Source organism: Acipenser ruthenus, chromosome 2 (genome assembly GCF_902713425.1).
Source record: "Acipenser ruthenus chromosome 2, fAciRut3.2 maternal haplotype, whole genome shotgun sequence".
Classification (NCBI taxonomy): Eukaryota; Metazoa; Chordata; class Actinopteri; order Acipenseriformes; family Acipenseridae; genus Acipenser; species Acipenser ruthenus.
In genome coordinates this window covers 99,518,908-99,539,602 of record NC_081190.1, presented here as the reverse complement: position 1 = coordinate 99,539,602, position 20,695 = coordinate 99,518,908, and the positions used below count along the sequence as shown (strand labels likewise).

Genomic DNA, 20,695 nt, shown 5'->3' with positions numbered 1-20,695 from the left:
ACGTAGCTATTTATTTGACAGTCAGAAAGCTAAAAACATTGAGCTCCTTTTAAAGAAAACCTGACTCCCTGTGTGACGAAGCCGCCTGCCGGAGAGTTGTTGAACAACTAGTGAGTGAGTGAGTTCCTTCCTCCGACGGGTTCGTGTTTGTTTCTGTCTTTGACCATAGTTTCAGGGGAGAGCGCGAACGCAGTCCCCCACTACCAGAAATTATGCAGTCGAGATTCCCGCATTTGGGGAATTCGCAGGGGTCAGCACAGCCGGAGTGCAATGGCCGAGCCTCGCCCTGGGTGAACCACCTTCATGATCATGGTATCTCCCCTGCCAGGTAAGTATGAGTTGTACACATTGCGAGTCGTCACCCGTCCACAAGAGACATTTTTCAAAGAAACGGTGCCTACATCTGCAATTTAAAGAAACACTCTTTTCCTAATATAACATTTTCATTGTTATCATATCGCACTTTCCAGTCTGTTGGGTGTAATGGGTTCCTTCAGTTTTCAAGTATTTATTAATTGCATTCCCGTAATGCCTCTCGGTATATATTTGCATGCGCCTTTATCATTGGAGGACAAGATGCCAGGATTTACACAGGACGACGTCATTCGTGCAGCAGCATGTGAGATGTTCCGCAAAAGAAGCGACGGGTCTGTATACACGTCTGCGTAAACGAAATAAAAAAAAATGTAACAAATGTACGACTTTCAAAAAGAAAGCAAGCAAAACATTGGTCAAACATTTGTTAAGGTCACACATAATATAAATAAACTCGAACGAATGAACGGGTCACTAAATCCGTTCTTGGTTGATATGCTCGTTTTGTTCTCTTGTTTGGCACAATAATCTAAACACGCAGTTTGTGGCTTTAAAACATGTCTCGTTCTGTTACTATAATAAAAAGTACTTCATCAACTTTTATTTCTTTTTTTAATTCATTAAACTAACCATAACTAGCAAAACTCGTCAGTACTTTTGTCTTAACCCTGTTCACATTTGTTTGTATCGGACCGCTACTGGTAGTTTCGGCTTAGAATATAATACGATAACCCTTTCTGTCCTAACTCAGTTTTCAAAACCAGTAAAGGCTGATACAATACTTGTTCGTGTGTGGAATGGGACAATAAAAAAACCAAAAAAAGAAAACGATGTTTAGACTTACAGCTTCCAGGTTAGTAACATAAATAACAAGGGAAATAGCGCCCCCTGTCAAGCTGCAGAAAGAAAAGCTTACAGCACCTGGTATTCCCAGGCGGTCTCCCATCCAAGTACTAACCAGGCCCGACCTTGCTTAGCTTCCGAGATCAGACGAGATCGGGCGTTCTCAAGGTGGTATGGCCGTAAGCGAACGACAGTCTTGGTTTATCTCTTTCATAGTATTAAGTTAATATCATTCATGCAATGACAGGTTGGGGGAGGGATTTCCAGATCTCTAATTTGTCACAAACGTTAACATTTAAGCAGCTCTGGGCTCCACGTGTGCGGGCCCGTGTGTCCGTGTGTCTGTGTGTGTATATAGCAGCATTAAAAGTGCCATTAGATTCTTGCGAAATTGTATGTTCACAAAGTAGTAGCCACACGTTGGCATTGAAAGTGTTAAGTTCTCAAAGGCATCCATTTTGTATATTACCCTCTTTTAGTTTGAATCTGCAGCAGTGTTGTAATGGATCTCAGCTGTACTACTGAGCTGTGTTGCCGTTGGAGGACTGTATGCCCTGAAACCAATTTGATGTTTATTCTACAAAATAAATCCCCCTTTCAAACAACTCGTGTGGTTCTTTAGGCTGAGCAGTACGGCAAGGGTCCCTCTCCTCCAGTTAGAGACAGCATACATGTGGTTACATGATACATGGATGAAGGCTTATTGTGACCTGTTCGACTCCTCGAGACCATCACTTTCAATTCAAACACAAAATGTCTCGTTTTCAATCGCTCGACAACACCCACAGTACAGAAATGTGCATTAATGATCAACAAAATGAGAATACGTTAAAAAAAAAAAAAAAAAAGATGTAAAGCTGGTAGATTCGTATCTCAGAGGAACGGGAAATTAAAACAAGGTAAAGGCAATCATCTAAATAAAGCTGAATCAATAACGGATAACGACATAGAACGTCTGTACAGAACTGAAACACTATGGTTTAAAAAAACAACTGTACCGCTGAACCTCGTCTTCTTTAATATTAGCAACTTTGTAACTTTGATACACGTGCCGCTGACTCGTTACTTTGTCTTCTCAAGATGAAACACTTCACAATACATGTACATAAAACACTTTGGTACTTTCTAGAACATTATACGCTCCGAAAGAAAAAACAAAATCTCATTCCCAGTCTGACAGAGCCACCTGCTGGAGATATATAGATAATCGCTAATTGCTTTCAATACCTGTGTTTTTAACTTTGACTATAACATCAGGGGAGAGCGCGAACGCGATTGCAGCCCTGCTTGTAAATCTGCTTGTATGTGGTTTTATGTTGTCTAATTAAAGTGTTTGTCTGCCAAGATATGATTTAAGGGGCTTAGTGGTCAGGTGGTTAAAGAAAAGCTCTTGTTACCGGGAGGTTCCTGGTTCAATCCCAGCTCAGCCACTGGCTCATTGTGTGTGACCCTGTCCCTGAGCAAGTCCCTTAACCTCCTTGTGCTCCTTCCTTCAAATGAGATGTAAAACCCAGGTCCTATTGTAAGTGACTCAGCAGCAGCAGCAGCAGCAGCAGCAGCAGCAGCAGCAGCAGCAGTTGTGATGCACAGTTTATCTGTAAGTTGCTTTGAATAAAAAACATCAACTAAATAAATAAAACTGATAAGCTCGAAAATGATTTCCAATTATTTAAAATAAAAATAAAAACTTTGATACAGACACTGCTGAGTCTTTACTTTTAGTCTTGTCAATAAAAAATAACGAAACATGGAAATAGATGTGCAGGAACCACGTAGCTATTTATTTGACAGTCAGAAAGCTAAAAACATTGAGCTCCTTTTAAAGAAAACCTGACTCCCTGTGTGACGAAGCCGCCTGCCGGAGAGTTGTTGAACAACTAGTGAGGGAGTTCCTTCCTCCGACGGGTTCGTGTTTGTTTCTGTCTTTGACCATAGTTTCAGGGGAGAGCGCGAACGCAGTCCCCCACTACCAGAAATTATGCAGTCGAGATTCCCGCATTTGGGGAATTCGCAGGGGTCAGCACAGCCGGAGTGCAATGGCCGAGCCTCGCCCTGGGTGAACCACCTTCATGATCATGGTATCTCCCCTGCCAGGTAAGTATGAGTTGTACACATTGCGAGTCGTCACCCGTCCACAAGAGACATTTTTCAAAGAAACGGTGCCTACATCTGCAATTTAAAGAAACACTCTTTTCCTAATATAACATTTTCATTGTTATCATATCGCACTTTCCAGTCTGTTGGGTGTAATGGGTTCCTTCAGTTTTCAGTATAAGTATTTATAAATTGCATTCCCGTAATGCCTCTCGGTATATATTTGCATGCGCCTTTATCATTGGAGGACAAGATGCCAGGATTTACACAGGACGACGTCATTCGTGCAGCAGCATGTGAGATGTTCCGCAAAAGAAGCGACGGGTCTGTATACACGTCTGCGTAAACGAAATAAAAAAAAATGTAACAAATGTACGACTTTCAAAAAGAAAGCAAGCAAAACATTGGTCAAACATTTGTTAAGGTCACACATAATATAAATAAACTCGAACGAATGAACGGGTCACTAAATCCGTTCTTGGTTGATATGCTCGTTTTGTTCTCTTGTTTGGCACAATAATCTAAACACGCAGTTTGTGGCTTTAAAACATGTCTCGTTCTGTTACTATAATAAAAAGTACTTCATCAACTTTTATTTCTTTTTTTAATTAATTAAACTAACCATAACTAGCAAAACTCGTCAGTACTTTTGTCTTAACCCTGTTCACATTTGTTTGTATCGGACCGCTACGGGTAGTTTCGGCTTAGAATATAATACGATAACCCTTTCTGTCCTAACTCAGTTTTCAAAACCAGTAAAGGCTGATACAATACTTGTTCGTGTGTGGAATGGGACAATAAAAAAACAAAAAAAAGAAAACGATGTTTAGACTTACAGCTTCCAGGTTAGTAACATAAATAACAAGGGAAATAGCGCCCCCTGTCAAGCTGCAGAAAGAAAAGCTTACAGCACCTGGTATTCCCAGGCGGTCTCCCATCCAAGTACTAACCAGGCCCGACCTTGCTTAGCTTCCGAGATCAGACGAGATCGGGCGTTCTCAAGGTGGTATGGCCGTAAGCGAACGACAATCTTGGTTTATCTCTTTCATAGTATTAAGTTAATATCATTCATGCAATGACAGGTTGGGGGAGGGATTTCCAGATCTCTAATTTGTCACAAACGTTAACATTTAAGCAGCTCTGGGCTCCACGTGTGCGGGCCCGTGTGTCCGTGTGTCTGTGTGTGTATATAGCAGCATTAAAAGTGCCATTAGATTCTTGCGAAATTGTATGTTCACAAAGTAGTAGCCACACGTTGGCATTGAAAGTGTTAAGTTCTCAAAGGCATCCATTTTGTATATTACCCTCTTTTAGTTTGAATCTGCAGCAGTGTTGTAATGGATCTCAGCTGTACTACTGAGCTGTGTTGCCGTTGGAGGACTGTATGCCCTGAAACCAATTTGATGTTTATTCTACAAAATAAATCCCCCTTTCAAACAACTCGTGTGGTTCTTTAGGCTGAGCAGTACGGCAAGGGTCCCTCTCCTCCAGTTAGAGACAGCATACATGTGGTTACATGATACATGGATGAAGGCTTATTGTGACCTGTTCGACTCCTCGAGACCATCACTTTCAATTCAAACACAAAATGTCTCGTTTTCAATCGCTCGACAACACCCACAGTACAGAAATGTGCATTAATGATCAACAAAATGAGAATACGTTAAAAAAAAAAAAAAAGATGTAAAGCTGGTAGATTCGTATCTCAGAGGAACGGGAAATTAAAACAAGGTAAAGGCAATCATCTAAATAAAGCTGAATCAATAACGGATAACGACATAGAACGTCTGTACAGAACTGAAACACTATGTTTTAAAAAAACAACTGTACCGCTGAACCTCGTCTTCTTTAATATTAGCAACTTTGTAACTTTGATACACGTGCCGCTGACTCGTTACTTTGTCTTCTCAAGATGAAACACTTCACAATACATGTACATAAAACACTTTGGTACTTTCTAGAACATTATACGCTCCGAAAGAAAAAACAAAATCTCATTCCCAGTCTGACAGAGCCACCTGCTGGAGATATATAGATAATCGCTAATTGCTTTCAATACCTGTGTTTTTAACTTTGACTATAACATCAGGGGAGAGCGCGAACACGATTGCAGCCCTGCTTGTAAATCTGCTTGTATGTGGTTTTATGTTGTCTAATTAAAGTGTTTGTCTGCCAAGATATGATTTAAGGGGCTTAGTGGTCAGGTGGTTAAAGAAAAGCTCTTGTTACCGGGAGGTTCCTGGTTCAATCCCAGCTCAGCCACTGGCTCATTGTGTGTGACCCTGTCCCTGAGCAAGTCCCTTAACCTCCTTGTGCTCCTTCCTTCAAATGAGATGTAAAACCCAGGTCCTATTGTAAGTGACTCTGCAGCAGCAGCAGCAGCAGTTGTGATGCACAGTTTATCTGAATAAAAAACATCAACTAAATAAATAAAACTGATAAGCTCGAAAATGATTTCCAATTATTTAAAATAAAAATAAAAACTTTGATACAGACACTGCTGAGTCTTTACTTTTAGTCTTGTCAATAAAAAATAACGAAACATGGAAATAGATGTGCAGGAACCACGTAGCTATTTATTTGACAGTCAGAAAGCTAAAAACATTGAGCTCCTTTTAAAGAAAACCTGACTCCCTGTGTGACGAAGCCGCCTGCCGGAGAGTTGTTGAACAACTAGTGAGTGAGTTCCTTCCTCCGACGGGTTCGTGTTTGTTTCTGTCTTTGACCATAGTTTCAGGGGAGAGCGCGAACGCAGTCCCCCACTACCAGAAATTATGCAGTCGAGATTCCCGCATTTGGGGAATTCGCAGGGGTCAGCACAGCCGGAGTGCAATGGCCGAGCCTCGCCCTGGGTGAACCACCTTCCTGATCATGGTATCTCCCCTGCCAGGTAAGTATGAGTTGTACACATTGCGAGTCGTCACCCGTCCACAAGAGACATTTTTCAAAGAAACGGTGCCTACATCTGCAATTTAAAGAAACACTCTTTTCCTAATATAACATTTTCATTGTTATCATATCGCACTTTCCAGTCTGTTGGGTGTAATGGGTTCCTTCAGTTTTCAGTATAAGTATTTATAAATTGCATTCCCGTAATGCCTCTCGGTATATATTTGCATGCGCCTTTATCATTGGAGGACAAGATGCCAGGATTTACACAGGACGACGTCATTCGTGCAGCAGCATGTGAGATGTTCCGCAAAAGAAGCGACGGGTCTGTATACACGTCTGCGTAAACGAAATAAAAAAAAATGTAACAAATGTACGACTTTAAAAAAGAAAGCAAGCAAAACATTGGTCAAACATTTGTTAAGGTCACACATAATATAAATAAACTCGAACGAATGAACGGGTCACTAAATCCGTTCTTGGTTGATATGCTCGTTTTGTTCTCTTGTTTGGCACAATAATCTAAACACGCAGTTTGTGGCTTTAAAACATGTCTCGTTCTGTTACTATAATAAAAAGTACTTCATCAACTTTTATTTCTTTTTTTAATTCATTAAACTAACCATAACTAGCAAAACTCGTCAGTACTTTTGTCTTAACCCTGTTCACATTTGTTTGTATCGGACCGCTACTGGTAGTTTCGGCTTAGAATATAATACGATAACCCTTTCTGTCCTAACTCAGTTTTCAAAACCAGTAAAGGCTGATACAATACTTGTTCGTGTGTGGAATGGGACAATAAAAAAACAAAAAAAAGAAAACGATGTTTAGACTTACAGCTTCCAGGTTAGTAACATAAATAACAAGGGAAATAGCGCCCCCTGTCAAGCTGCAGAAAGAAAAGCTTACAGCACCTGGTATTCCCAGGAGGTCTCCCATCCAAGTACTAACCAGGCCCGACCTTGCTTAGCTTCCGAGATCAGACGAGATCGGGCGTTCTCAAGGTGGTATGGCCGTAAGCGAACGACAGTCTTGGTTTATCTCTTTCATAGTATTAAGTTAATATCATTCATGCAATGACAGGTTGGGGGAGGGATTTCCAGATCTCTAATTTGTCACAAACGTTAACATTTAAGCAGCTCTGGGCTCCACGTGTGCGGGCCCGTGTGTCCGTGTGTCTGTGTGTGTATATAGCAGCATTAAAAGTGCCATTAGATTCTTGCGAAATTGTATGTTCACAAAGTAGTAGCCACACGTTGGCATTGAAAGTGTTAAGTTCTCAAAGGCATCCATTTTGTATATTACCCTCTTTTAGTTTGAATCTGCAGCAGTGTTGTAATGGATCTCAGCTGTACTACTGAGCTGTGTTGCCGTTGGAGGACTGTATGCCCTGAAACCAATTTGATGTTTATTCTACAAAATAAATCCCCCTTTCAAACAACTCGTGTGGTTCTTTAGGCTGAGCAGTACGGCAAGGGTCCCTCTCCTCCAGTTAGAGACAGCATACATGTGGTTACATGATACATGGATGAAGGCTTATTGTGACCTGTTCGACTCCTCGAGACCATCACTTTCAATTCAAACACAAAATGTCTCGTTTTCAATCGCTCGACAACACCCACAGTACAGAAATGTGCATTAATGATCAACAAAATGAGAATACGTTAAAAAAAAAAAAAAAAGATGTAAAGCTGGTAGATTCGTATCTCAGAGGAACGGGAAATTAAAACAAGGTAAAGGCAATCATCTAAATAAAGCTGAATCAATAACGGATAACGACATAGAACGTCTGTACAGAACTGAAACACTATGGTTTAAAAAAACAACTGTACCGCTGAACCTCGTCTTCTTTAATATTAGCAACTTTGATACACGTGCCGCTGACTCGTTACTTTGTCTTCTCAAGATGAAACACTTCACAATACATGTACATAAAACACTTTGGTACTTTCTAGAACATTATACGCTCCGAAAGAAAAAACAAAATCTCATTCCCAGTCTGACAGAGCCACCTGCTGGAGATATATAGATAATCGCTAATTGCTTTCAATACCTGTGTTTTTAACTTTGACTATAACATCAGGGGAGAGCGCGAACGCGATTGCAGCCCTGCTTGTAAATCTGCTTGTATGTGGTTTTATGTTGTCTAATTAAAGTGTTTGTCTGCCAAGATATGATTTAAGGGGCTTAGTGGTCAGGTGGTTAAAGAAAAGCTCTTGTTACCGGGAGGTTCCTGGTTCAATCCCAGCTCAGCCACTGGCTCATTGTGTGTGACCCTGTCCCTGAGCAAGTCCCTTAACCTCCTTGTGCTCCTTCCTTCAAATGAGATGTAAAACCCAGGTCCTATTGTAAGTGACTCAGCAGCAGCAGCAGCAGCAGCAGCAGCAGCAGCAGCAGCAGCAGTTGTGATGCACAGTTTATCTGTAAGTTGCTTTGAATAAAAAACATCAACTAAATAAATAAAACTGATAAGCTCGAAAATGATTTCCAATTATTTAAAATAAAAATAAAAACTTTGATACAGACACTGCTGAGTCTTTACTTTTAGTCTTGTCAATAAAAAATAACGAAACATGGAAATAGATGTGCAGGAACCACGTAGCTATTTATTTGACAGTCAGAAAGCTAAAAACATTGAGCTCCTTTTAAAGAAAACCTGACTCCCTGTGTGACGAAGCCGCCTGCCGGAGAGTTGTTGAACAACTAGTGAGGGAGTTCCTTCCTCCGACGGGTTCGTGTTTGTTTCTGTCTTTGACCATAGTTTCAGGGGAGAGCGCGAACGCAGTCCCCCACTACCAGAAATTATGCAGTCGAGATTCCCGCATTTGGGGAATTCGCAGGGGTCAGCACAGCCGGAGTGCAATGGCCGAGCCTCGCCCTGGGTGAACCACCTTCATGATCATGGTATCTCCCCTGCCAGGTAAGTATGAGTTGTACACATTGCGAGTCGTCACCCGTCCACAAGAGACATTTTTCAAAGAAACGGTGCCTACATCTGCAATTTAAAGAAACACTCTTTTCCTAATATAACATTTTCATTGTTATCATATCGCACTTTCCAGTCTGTTGGGTGTAATGGGTTCCTTCAGTTTTCAGTATAAGTATTTATAAATTGCATTCCCGTAATGCCTCTCGGTATATATTTGCATGCGCCTTTATCATTGGAGGACAAGATGCCAGGATTTACACAGGACGACGTCATTCGTGCAGCAGCATGTGAGATGTTCCGCAAAAGAAGCGACGGGTCTGTATACACGTCTGCGTAAACGAAATAAAAAAAAATGTAACAAATGTACGACTTTCAAAAAGAAAGCAAGCAAAACATTGGTCAAACATTTGTTAAGGTCACACATAATATAAATAAACTCGAACGAATGAACGGGTCACTAAATCCGTTCTTGGTTGATATGCTCGTTTTGTTCTCTTGTTTGGCACAATAATCTAAACACGCAGTTTGTGGCTTTAAAACATGTCTCGTTCTGTTACTATAATAAAAAGTACTTCATCAACTTTTATTTCTTTTTTTAATTCATTAAACTAACCATAACTAGCAAAACTCGTCAGTACTTTTGTCTTAACCCTGTTCACATTTGTTTGTATCGGACCGCTACTGGTAGTTTCGGCTTAGAATATAATACGATAACCCTTTCTGTCCTAACTCAGTTTTCAAAACCAGTAAAGGCTGATACAATACTTGTTCGTGTGTGGAATGGGACAATAAAAAAACAAAAAAAAGAAAACGATGTTTAGACTTACAGCTTCCAGGTTAGTAACATAAATAACAAGGGAAATAGCGCCCCCTGTCAAGCTGCAGAAAGAAAAGCTTACAGCACCTGGTATTCCCAGGCGGTCTCCCATCCAAGTACTAACCAGGCCCGACCTTGCTTAGCTTCCGAGATCAGACGAGATCGGGCGTTCTCAAGGTGGTATGGCCGTAAGCGAACGACAGTCTTGGTTTATCTCTTTCATAGTATTAAGTTAATATCATTCATGCAATGACAGGTTGGGGGAGGGATTTCCAGATCTCTAATTTGTCACAAACGTTAACATTTAAGCAGCTCTGGGCTCCACGTGTGCGGGCCCGTGTGTCCGTGTGTCTGTGTGTGTATATAGCAGCATTAAAAGTGCCATTAGATTCTTGCGAAATTGTATGTTCACAAAGTAGTAGCCACACGTTGGCATTGAAAGTGTTAAGTTCTCAAAGGCATCCATTTTGTATATTACCCTCTTTTAGTTTGAATCTGCAGCAGTGTTGTAATGGATCTCAGCTGTACTACTGAGCTGTGTTGCCGTTGGAGGACTGTATGCCCTGAAACCAATTTGATGTTTATTCTACAAAATAAATCCCCCTTTCAAACAACTCGTGTGGTTCTTTAGGCTGAGCAGTACGGCAAGGGTCCCTCTCCTCCAGTTAGAGACAGCATACATGTGGTTACATGATACATGGATGAAGGCTTATTGTGACCTGTTCGACTCCTCGAGACCATCACTTTCAATTCAAACACAAAATGTCTCGTTTTCAATCGCTCGACAACACCCACAGTACAGAAATGTGCATTAATGATCAACAAAATGAGAATACGTTAAAAAAAAAAAAAAAAAGATGTAAAGCTGGTAGATTCGTATCTCAGAGGAACGGGAAATTAAAACAAGGTAAAGGCAATCATCTAAATAAAGCTGAATCAATAACGGATAACGACATAGAACGTCTGTACAGAACTGAAACACTATGGTTTAAAAAAACAACTGTACCGCTGAACCTCGTCTTCTTTAATATTAGCAACTTTGTAACTTTGATACACGTGCCGCTGACTCGTTACTTTGTCTTCTCAAGATGAAACACTTCACAATACATGTACATAAAACACTTTGGTACTTTCTAGAACATTATACGCTCCGAAAGAAAAAACAAAATCTCATTCCCAGTCTGACAGAGCCACCTGCTGGAGATATATAGATAATCGCTAATTGCTTTCAATACCTGTGTTTTTAACTTTGACTATAACATCAGGGGAGAGCGCGAACGCGATTGCAGCCCTGCTTGTAAATCTGCTTGTATGTGGTTTTATGTTGTCTAATTAAAGTGTTTGTCTGCCAAGATATGATTTAAGGGGCTTAGTGGTCAGGTGGTTAAAGAAAAGCTCTTGTTACCGGGAGGTTCCTGGTTCAATCCCAGCTCAGCCACTGGCTCATTGTGTGTGACCCTGTCCCTGAGCAAGTCCCTTAACCTCCTTGTGCTCCTTCCTTCAAATGAGATGTAAAACCCAGGTCCTATTGTAAGTGACTCAGCAGCAGCAGCAGCAACAGTTGTGATGCACAGTTTATCTGTAAGTTGCTTTGAATAAAAAACATCAACTAAATAAATAAAACTGATAAGCTCGAAAATGATTTCCAATTATTTAAAATAAAAATAAAAACTTTGATACAGACACTGCTGAGTCTTTACTTTTAGTCTTGTCAATAAAAAATAACGAAACATGGAAATAGATGTGCAGGAACCACGTAGCTATTTATTTGACAGTCAGAAAGCTAAAAACATTGAGCTCCTTTTAAAGAAAACCTGACTCCCTGTGTGACGAAGCCGCCTGCCGGAGAGTTGTTGAACAACTAGTGAGTGAGTTCCTTCCTCCGACGGGTTCGTGTTTGTTTCTGTCTTTGACCATAGTTTCAGGGGAGAGCGCGAACGCAGTCCCCCACTACCAGAAATTATGCAGTCGAGATTCCCGCATTTGGGGAATTCGCAGGGGTCAGCACAGCCGGAGTGCAATGGCCGAGCCTCGCCCTGGGTGAACCACCTTCATGATCATGGTATCTCCCCTGCCAGGTAAGTATGAGATGTACACATTGCGAGTCGTCACCCGTCCACAAGAGACATTTTTCAAAGAAACGGTGCCTACATCTGCAATTTAAAGAAACACTCTTTTCCTAATATAACATTTTCATTGTTATCATATCGCACTTTCCAGTCTGTTGGGTGTAATGGGTTCCTTCAGTTTTCAGTATAAGTATTTATAAATTGCATTCCCGTAATGCCTCTCGGTATATATTTGCATGCGCCTTTATCATTGGAGGACAAGATGCCAGGATTTACACAGGACGACGTCATTCGTGCAGCAGCATGTGAGATGTTCCGCAAAAGAAGCGACGGGTCTGTATACACGTCTGCGTAAACGAAATAAAAAAAAATGTAACAAATGTACGACTTTCAAAAAGAAAGCAAGCAAAACATTGGTCAAACATTTGTTAAGGTCACACATAATATAAATAAACTCGAACGAATGAACGGGTCACTAAATCCGTTCTTGGTTGATATGCTCGTTTTGTTCTCTTGTTTGGCACAATAATCTAAACACGCAGTTTGTGGCTTTAAAACATGTCTCGTTCTGTTACTATAATAAAAAGTACTTCATCAACTTTTATTTCTTTTTTTAATTCATTAAACTAACCATAACTAGCAAAACTCGTCAGTACTTTTGTCTTAACCCTGTTCACATTTGTTTGTATCGGACCGCTACTGGTAGTTTCGGCTTAGAATATAATACGATAACCCTTTCTGTCCTAACTCAGTTTTCAAAACCAGTAAAGGCTGATACAATACTTGTTCGTGTGTGGAATGGGACAATAAAAAAACAAAAAAAAGAAAACGATGTTTAGACTTACAGCTTCCAGGTTAGTAACATAAATAACAAGGGAAATAGCGCCCCCTGTCAAGCTGCAGAAAGAAAAGCTTACAGCACCTGGTATTCCCAGGCGGTCTCCCATCCAAGTACTAACCAGGCCCGACCTTGCTTAGCTTCCGAGATCAGACGAGATCGGGCGTTCTCAAGGTGGTATGGCCGTAAGCGAACGGCAGTCTTGGTTTATCTCTTTCATAGTATTAAGTTAATATCATTCATGCAATGACAGGTTGGGGGAGGGATTTCCAGATCTCTAATTTGTCACAAACGTTAACATTTAAGCAGCTCTGGGCTCCACGTGTGCGGGCCCGTGTGTCCGTGTGTCTGTGTGTGTATATAGCAGCATTAAAAGTGCCATTAGATTCTTGCGAAATTGTATGTTCACAAAGTAGTAGCCACACGTTGGCATTGAAAGTGTTAAGTTCTCAAAGGCATCCATTTTGTATATTACCCTCTTTTAGTTTGAATCTGCAGCAGTGTTGTAATGGATCTCAGCTGTACTACTGAGCTGTGTTGCCGTTGGAGGACTGTATGCCCTGAAACCAATTTGATGTTTATTCTACAAAATAAATCCCCCTTTCAAACAACTCGTGTGGTTCTTTAGGCTGAGCAGTACGGCAAGGGTCCCTCTCCTCCAGTTAGAGACAGCATACATGTGGTTACATGATACATGGATGAAGGCTTATTGTGACCTGTTCGACTCCTCGAGACCATCACTTTCAATTCAAACACAAAATGTCTCGTTTTCAATCGCTCGACAACACCCACAGTACAGAAATGTGCATTAATGATCAACAAAATGAGAATACGTTAAAAAAAAAAAAAAAAAGATGTAAAGCTGGTAGATTCGTATCTCAGAGGAACGGGAAATTAAAACAAGGTAAAGGCAATCATCTAAATAAAGCTGAATCAATAACGGATAACGACATAGAACGTCTGTACAGAACTGAAACACTATGGTTTAAAAAAACAACTGTACCGCTGAACCTCGTCTTCTTTAATATTAGCAACTTTGTAACTTTGATACACGTGCCGCTGACTCGTTACTTTGTCTTCTCAAGATGAAACACTTCACAATACATGTACATAAAACACTTTGGTACTTTCTAGAACATTATACGCTCCGAAAGAAAAAACAAAATCTCATTCCCAGTCTGACAGAGCCACCTGCTGGAGATATATAGATAATCGCTAATTGCTTTCAATACCTGTGTTTTTAACTTTGACTATAACATCAGGGGAGAGCGCGAACGCGATTGCAGCCCTGCTTGTAAATCTGCTTGTATGTGGTTTTATGTTGTCTAATTAAAGTGTTTGTCTGCCAAGATATGATTTAAGGGGCTTAGTGGTCAGGTGGTTAAAGAAAAGCTCTTGTTACCGGGAGGTTCCTGGTTCAATCCCAGCTCAGCCACTGGCTCATTGTGTGTGACCCTGTCCCTGAGCAAGTCCCTTAACCTCCTTGTGCTCCTTCCTTCAAATGAGATGTAAAACCCAGGTCCTATTGTAAGTGACTCAGCAGCAGCAGCAGCAACAGTTGTGATGCACAGTTTATCTGTAAGTTGCTTTGAATAAAAAACATCAACTAAATAAATAAAACTGATAAGCTCGAAAATGATTTCCAATTATTTAAAATAAAAATAAAAACTTTGATACAGACACTGCTGAGTCTTTACTTTTAGTCTTGTCAATAAAAAATAACGAAACATGGAAATAGATGTGCAGGAACCACGTAGCTATTTATTTGACAGTCAGAAAGCTAAAAACATTGAGCTCCTTTTAAAGAAAACCTGACTCCCTGTGTGACGAAGCCGCCTGCCGGAGAGTTGTTGAACAACTAGTGAGTGAGTTCCTTCCTCCGACGGGTTCGTGTTTGTTTCTGTCTTTGACCATAGTTTCAGGGGAGAGCGCGAACGCAGTCCCCCACTACCAGAAATTATGCAGTCGAGATTCCCGCATTTGGGGAATTCGCAGGGGTCAGCACAGCCGGAGTGCAATGGCCGAGCCTCGCCCTGGGTGAACCACCTTCATGATCATGGTATCTCCCCTGCCAGGTAAGTATGAGTTGTACACATTGCGAGTCGTCACCCGTCCACAAGAGACATTTTTCAAAGAAACGGTGCCTACATCTGCAATTTAAAGAAACACTCTTTTCCTAATATAACATTTTCATTGTTATCATATCGCACTTTCCAGTCTGTTGGGTGTAATGGGTTCCTTCAGTTTTCAGTATAAGTATTTATAAATTGCATTCCCGTAATGCCTCTCGGTATATATTTGCATGCGCCTTTATCATTGGAGGACAAGATGCCAGGATTTACACAGGACGACGTCATTCGTGCAGCAGCATGTGAGATGTTCCGCAAAAGAAGCGACGGGTCTGTATACACGTCTGCGTAAACGAAATAAAAAAAAATGTAACAAATGTACGACTTTCAAAAAGAAAGCAAGCAAAACATTGGTCAAACATTTGTTAAGGTCACACATAATATAAATAAACTCGAACGAATGAACGGGTCACTAAATCCGTTCTTGGTTGATATGCTCGTTTTGTTCTCTTGTTTGGCACAATAATCTAAACACGCAGTTTGTGGCTTTAAAACATGTCTCGTTCTGTTACTATAATAAAAAGTACTTCATCAACTTTTATTTCTTTTTTTAATTCATTAAACTAACCATAACTAGCAAAACTCGTCAGTACTTTTGTCTTAACCCTGTTCACATTTGTTTGTATCGGACCGCTACTGGTAGTTTCGGCTTAGAATATAATACGATAACCCTTTCTGTCCTAACTCAGTTTTCAAAACCAGTAAAGGCTGATACAATACTTGTTCGTGTGTGGAATGGGACAATAAAAAAACAAAAAAAAGAAAACGATGTTTAGACTTACAGCTTCCAGGTTAGTAACATAAATAACAAGGGAAATAGCGCCCCCTGTCAAGCTGCAGAAAGAAAAGCTTACAGCACCTGGTATTCCCAGGCGGTCTCCCATCCAAGTACTAACCAGGCCCGACCTTGCTTAGCTTCCGAGATCAGACGAGATCGGGCGTTCTCAAGGTGGTATGGCCGTAAGCGAACGACAGTCTTGGTTTATCTCTTTCATAGTATTAAGTTAATATCATTCATGCAATGACAGGTTGGGGGAGGGATTTCCAGATCTCTAATTTGTCACAAACGTTAACATTTAAGCAGCTCTGGGCTCCACGTGTGCGGGCCCGTGTGTCCGTGTGTCTGTGTGTGTATATAGCAGCATTAAAAGTGCCATTAGATTCTTGCGAAATTGTATGTTCACAAAGTAGTAGCCACACGTTGGCATTGAAAGTGTTAAGTTCTCAAAGGCATCCATTTTGTATATTACCCTCTTTTAGTTTGAATCTGCAGCAGTGTTGTAATGGATCTCAGCTGTACTACTGAGCTGTGTTGCCGTTGGAGGACTGTATGCCCTGAAACCAATTTGATGTTTATTCTACAAAATAAATCCCCCTTTCAAACAACTCGTGTGGTTCTTTAGGCTGAGCAGTACGGCAAGGGTCCCTCTCCTCCAGTTAGAGACAGCATACATGTGGTTACATGATACATGGATGAAGGCTTATTGTGACCTGTTCGACTCCTCGAGACCATCACTTTCAATTCAAACACAAAATGTCTCGTTTTCAATCGCTCGACAACACCCACAGTACAGAAATGTGCATTAATGATCAACAAAATGAGAATACGTTAAAAAAAAAAAAAAAAAGATGTAAAGCTGGTAGATTCGTATCTCAGAGGAACGGGAAATTAAAACAAGGTAAAGGCAATCATCTAAATAAAGCTGAATCAATAACGGATAACGACATAGAACGTCTGTACAGAACTGAAACACTATGTTTTAAAAAAACAACTGTACCGCTGAACCTCGTCTTCTTTAATATTAGCAACTTTGTAACTTTGATACACGTGCCGCTGACTCGTTACTTTGTCTTCTCAAGATGAAACACTTCACAATACATGTACATAAAACACTTTGGTACTTTCTAGAACATTATACGCTCCGAAAGAAAAAACAAAATCTCATTCCCAGTCTGACAGAGCCACCTGCTGGAGATATATAGATAATCGCTAATTGCTTTCAATACCTGTGTTTTTAACTTTGACTATAACATCAGGGGAGAGCGCGAACGCGATTGCAGCCCTGCTTGTAAATCTGCTTGTATGTGGTTTTATGTTGTCTAATTAAAGTGTTTGTCTGCCAAGATATGATTTAAGGGGCTTAGTGGTCAGGTGGTTAAAGAAAAGCTCTTTTTACCGGGAGGTTCCTGGTTCAATCCCAGCTCAGCCACTGGCTCATTGTGTGTGACCCTGTCCCTGAGCAAGTCCCTTAACCTCCTTGTGCTCCTTCCTTCAAATGAGATGTAAAACCCAGGTCCTATTGTAAGTGACTCAGCAGCAGCAGCAGCAGCAGCAGCAGCAGCAGTTGTGATGCACAGTTTATCTGTAAGTTGCTTTGAATAAAAAACATCAACTAAATAAATAAAACTGATAAGCTCGAAAATGATTTCCAATTATTTAAAATAAAAATAAAAACTTTGATACAGACACTGCTGAGTCTTTACTTTTAGTCTTGTCAATAAAAAATAACGAAACATGGAAATAGATGTGCAGGAACCACGTAGCTATTTATTTGACAGTCAGAAAGCTAAAAACATTGAGCTCCTTTTAAAGAAAACCTGACTCCCTGTGTGACGAAGCCGCCTGCCGGAGAGTTGTTGAACAACTAGTGAGGGAGTTCCTTCCTCCGACGGGTTCGTGTTTGTTTCTGTCTTTGACCATAGTTTCAGGGGAGAGCGCGAACGCAGTCCCCCACTACCAGAAATTATGCAGTCGAGATTCCCGCATTTGGGGAATTCGCAGGGGTCAGCACAGCCGGAGTGCAATGGCCGAGCCTCGCCCTGGGTGAACCACCTTCATGATCATGGTATCTCCCCTGCCAGGTAAGTATGAGTTGTACACATTGCGAGTCGTCACCCGTCCACAAGAGACATTTTTCAAAGAAACGGTGCCTACATCTGCAATTTAAAGAAACACTCTTTTCCTAATATAACATTTTCATTGTTATCATATCGCACTTTCCAGTCTGTTGGGTGTAATGGGTTCCTTCAGTTTTCAGTATAAGTATTTATAAATTGCATTCCCGTAATGCCTCTCGGTATATATTTGCATGCGCCTTTATCATTGGAGGACAAGATGCCAGGATTTACACAGGACGACGTCATTCGTGCAGCAGCATGTGAGATGTTCCGCAAAAGAAGCGACGGGTCTGTATACACGTCTGCGTAAACGAAATAAAAAAAAATGTAACAAATGTACGACTTTCAAAAAGAAAGCAAGCAAAACATTGGTCAAACATTTGTTAAGGTCACACATAATATAAATAAACTCGAACGAATGAACGGGTCACTAAATCCGTTCTTGGTTGATATGCTCGTTTTGTTCTCTTGTTTGGCACAATAATCTAAACACGCAGTTTGTGGCTTTAAAACATGTCTCGTTCTGTTACTATAATAAAAAGTACTTCATCAACTTTTATTTCTTTTTTTAATTCATTAAACTAACCATAACTAGCAAAACTCGTCAGTACTTTTGTCTTAACCCTGTTCACATTTGTTTGTATCGGACCGCTACTGGTAGTTTCGGCTTAGAATATAATACGATAACCCTTTCTGTCCTAACTCAGTTTTCAAAACCAGTAAAGGCTGATACAATACTTGTTCGTGTGTGGAATGGGACAATAAAAAAACAAAAAAAAGAAAACGATGTTTAGACTTACAGCTTCCAGGTTAGTAACATAAATAACAAGGGAAATAGCGCCCCCTGTCAAGCTGCAGAAAGAAAAGCTTACAGCACCTGGTATTCCCAGGCGGTCTCCCATCCAAGTACTAACCAGGCCCGACCTTGCTTAGCTTCCGAGATCAGACGAGATCGGGCGTTCTCAAGGTGGTATGGCCGTAAGCGAACGGCAGTCTTGGTTTATCTCTTTCATAGTATTAAGTTAATATCATTCATGCAATGACAGGTTGGGGGAGGGATTTCCAGATCTCTAATTTGTCACAAACGTTAACATTTAAGCAGCTCTGGGCTCCACGTGTGCGGGCCCGTGTGTCCGTGTGTCTGTGTGTGTATATAGCAGCATTAAAAGTGCCATTAGATTCTTGCGAAATTGTATGTTCACAAAGTAGTAGCCACACGTTGGCATTGAAAGTGTTAAGTTCTCAAAGGCATCCATTTTGTATATTACCCTCTTTTAGTTTGAATCTGCAGCAGTGTTGTAATGGATCTCAGCTGTACTACTGAGCTGTGTTGCCGTTGGAGGACTGTATGCCCTGAAACCAATTTGATGTTTATTCTACAAAATAAATCCCCCTTTCAAACAACTCGTGTGGTTCTTTAGGCTGAGCAGTACGGCAAGGGTCCCTCTCCTCCAGTTAGAGACAGCATACATGTGGTTACATGATACATGGATGAAGGCTTATTGTGACCTGTTCGACTCCTCGAGACCATCACTTTCAATTCAAACACAAAATGTCTCGTTTTCAATCGCTCGACAACACCCACAGTACAGAAATGTGCATTAATGATCAACAAAATGAGAATACGTTAAAAAAAAAAAAAAAAGATGTAAAGCTGGTAGATTCGTATCTCAGAGGAACGGGAAATTAAAACAAGGTAAAGGCAATCATCTAAATAAAGCTGAATCAATAACGGATAACGACATAGAACGTCTGTACAGAACTGAAACACTATGGTTTAAAAAAACAACTGTACCGCTGAACCTCGTCTTCTTTAATATTAGCAACTTTGATACACGTGCCGCTGACTCGTTACTTTGTCTTCTCAAGATGAAACACTTCACAATACATGTACATAAAACACTTTGGTACTTTCTAGAACATTATACGCTCCGAAAGAAAAAACAAAATCTCATTCCCAGTCTGACAGAGCCACCTGCTGGAGATATATAGATAATCGCTAATTGCTTTCAATACCTGTGTTTTTAACTTTGACTATAACATCAGGGGAGAGCGCGAACGCGATTGCAGCCCTGCTTGTAAATCTGCTTGTATGTGGTTTTATGTTGTCTAATTAAAGTGTTTGTCTGCCAAGATATGATTTAAGGGGCTTAGTGGTCAGGTGGTTAAAGAAAAGCTCTTGTTACCGGGAGGTTCCTGGTTCAATCCCAGCTCAGCCACTGGCTCATTGTGTGTGACCCTGTCCCTGAGCAAGTCCCTTAACCTCCTTGTGCTCCTTCCTTCAAATGAGATGTAAAACCCAGGTCCTATTGTAAGTGACTCAGCAGCAGCAGCAGCAACAGTTGTGATGCACAGTTTATCTGTAAGTTGCTTTGAATAAAAAACATCAACTAAATAAATAAAACTGATAAGCTCGAAAATGATTTCCAATTATTTAAAATAAAAATAAAAACTTTGATACAGACACTGCTGAGTCTTTACTTTTAGTCTTGTCAATAAAAAATAACGAAACATGGAAATAGATGTGCAGGAACCACGTAGCTATTTATTTGACAGTCAGAAAGCTAAAAACATTGAGCTCCTTTTAAAGAAAACCTGACTCCCTGTGTGACGAAGCCGCCTGCCGGAGAGTTGTTGAACAACTAGTGAGTGAGTTCCTTCCTCCGACGGGTTCGTGTTTGTTTCTGTCTTTGACCATAGTTTCAGGGGAGAGCGCGAACGCAGTCCCCCACTACCAGAAATTATGCAGTCGAGATTCCCGCATTTGGGGAATTCGCAGGGGTCAGCACAGCCGGAGTGCAATGGCCGAGCCTCGCCCTGGGTGAACCACCTTCATGATCATGGTATCTCCCCTGCCAGGTAAGTATGAGTTGT

The 20,695-nt window shown here is 40.8% G+C and overlaps 15 non-coding genes across 15 annotated transcripts; all 15 read right to left on the bottom strand.

The window, feature by feature from the left end:
- Positions 1 to 172: 172 nt before the first annotated feature.
- LOC131707365 (U1 spliceosomal RNA) lies at positions 173 to 336 on the bottom strand. The gene has a single exon (XR_009311154.1). It is a non-coding gene; the product is annotated as a U1 spliceosomal RNA (small nuclear RNA).
- Positions 337 to 1,224: 888 nt separating this feature from the next.
- On the bottom strand, positions 1,225 to 1,343 carry LOC131706713 (5S ribosomal RNA). The gene has a single exon (XR_009310755.1). It is a non-coding gene; the product is annotated as a 5S ribosomal RNA (ribosomal RNA).
- Positions 1,344 to 3,096: 1,753 nt separating this feature from the next.
- On the bottom strand, positions 3,097 to 3,260 carry LOC131707361 (U1 spliceosomal RNA). The gene has a single exon (XR_009311152.1). It is a non-coding gene; the product is annotated as a U1 spliceosomal RNA (small nuclear RNA).
- Positions 3,261 to 4,153: 893 nt separating this feature from the next.
- LOC131706710 (5S ribosomal RNA) lies at positions 4,154 to 4,272 on the bottom strand. The gene has a single exon (XR_009310754.1). It is a non-coding gene; the product is annotated as a 5S ribosomal RNA (ribosomal RNA).
- A 1,714-nt stretch (positions 4,273 to 5,986) lies between these two features.
- On the bottom strand, positions 5,987 to 6,150 carry LOC131707489 (U1 spliceosomal RNA). Its single transcript, XR_009311201.1, has one exon. It is a non-coding gene; the product is annotated as a U1 spliceosomal RNA (small nuclear RNA).
- An 893-nt stretch (positions 6,151 to 7,043) lies between these two features.
- Positions 7,044 to 7,162, bottom strand: LOC131707383 (5S ribosomal RNA). Its single transcript, XR_009311163.1, has one exon. It is a non-coding gene; the product is annotated as a 5S ribosomal RNA (ribosomal RNA).
- Positions 7,163 to 8,905: 1,743 nt separating this feature from the next.
- Positions 8,906 to 9,069, bottom strand: LOC131707358 (U1 spliceosomal RNA). Its single transcript, XR_009311150.1, has one exon. It is a non-coding gene; the product is annotated as a U1 spliceosomal RNA (small nuclear RNA).
- Positions 9,070 to 9,962: 893 nt separating this feature from the next.
- Positions 9,963 to 10,081, bottom strand: LOC131706709 (5S ribosomal RNA). Its single transcript, XR_009310752.1, has one exon. It is a non-coding gene; the product is annotated as a 5S ribosomal RNA (ribosomal RNA).
- Positions 10,082 to 11,809: 1,728 nt separating this feature from the next.
- Positions 11,810 to 11,973, bottom strand: LOC131707355 (U1 spliceosomal RNA). The gene has a single exon (XR_009311147.1). It is a non-coding gene; the product is annotated as a U1 spliceosomal RNA (small nuclear RNA).
- An 893-nt stretch (positions 11,974 to 12,866) lies between these two features.
- On the bottom strand, positions 12,867 to 12,985 carry LOC131706705 (5S ribosomal RNA). The gene has a single exon (XR_009310751.1). It is a non-coding gene; the product is annotated as a 5S ribosomal RNA (ribosomal RNA).
- A 1,728-nt stretch (positions 12,986 to 14,713) lies between these two features.
- On the bottom strand, positions 14,714 to 14,877 carry LOC131707354 (U1 spliceosomal RNA). The gene has a single exon (XR_009311146.1). It is a non-coding gene; the product is annotated as a U1 spliceosomal RNA (small nuclear RNA).
- An 893-nt stretch (positions 14,878 to 15,770) lies between these two features.
- On the bottom strand, positions 15,771 to 15,889 carry LOC131706701 (5S ribosomal RNA). Its single transcript, XR_009310750.1, has one exon. It is a non-coding gene; the product is annotated as a 5S ribosomal RNA (ribosomal RNA).
- Positions 15,890 to 17,629: 1,740 nt separating this feature from the next.
- On the bottom strand, positions 17,630 to 17,793 carry LOC131707353 (U1 spliceosomal RNA). Its single transcript, XR_009311145.1, has one exon. It is a non-coding gene; the product is annotated as a U1 spliceosomal RNA (small nuclear RNA).
- An 893-nt stretch (positions 17,794 to 18,686) lies between these two features.
- On the bottom strand, positions 18,687 to 18,805 carry LOC131706698 (5S ribosomal RNA). Its single transcript, XR_009310748.1, has one exon. It is a non-coding gene; the product is annotated as a 5S ribosomal RNA (ribosomal RNA).
- Positions 18,806 to 20,524: 1,719 nt separating this feature from the next.
- LOC131707352 (U1 spliceosomal RNA) lies at positions 20,525 to 20,688 on the bottom strand. Its single transcript, XR_009311144.1, has one exon. It is a non-coding gene; the product is annotated as a U1 spliceosomal RNA (small nuclear RNA).
- Between the last annotated feature and the right edge of the window lie 7 nt (positions 20,689 to 20,695).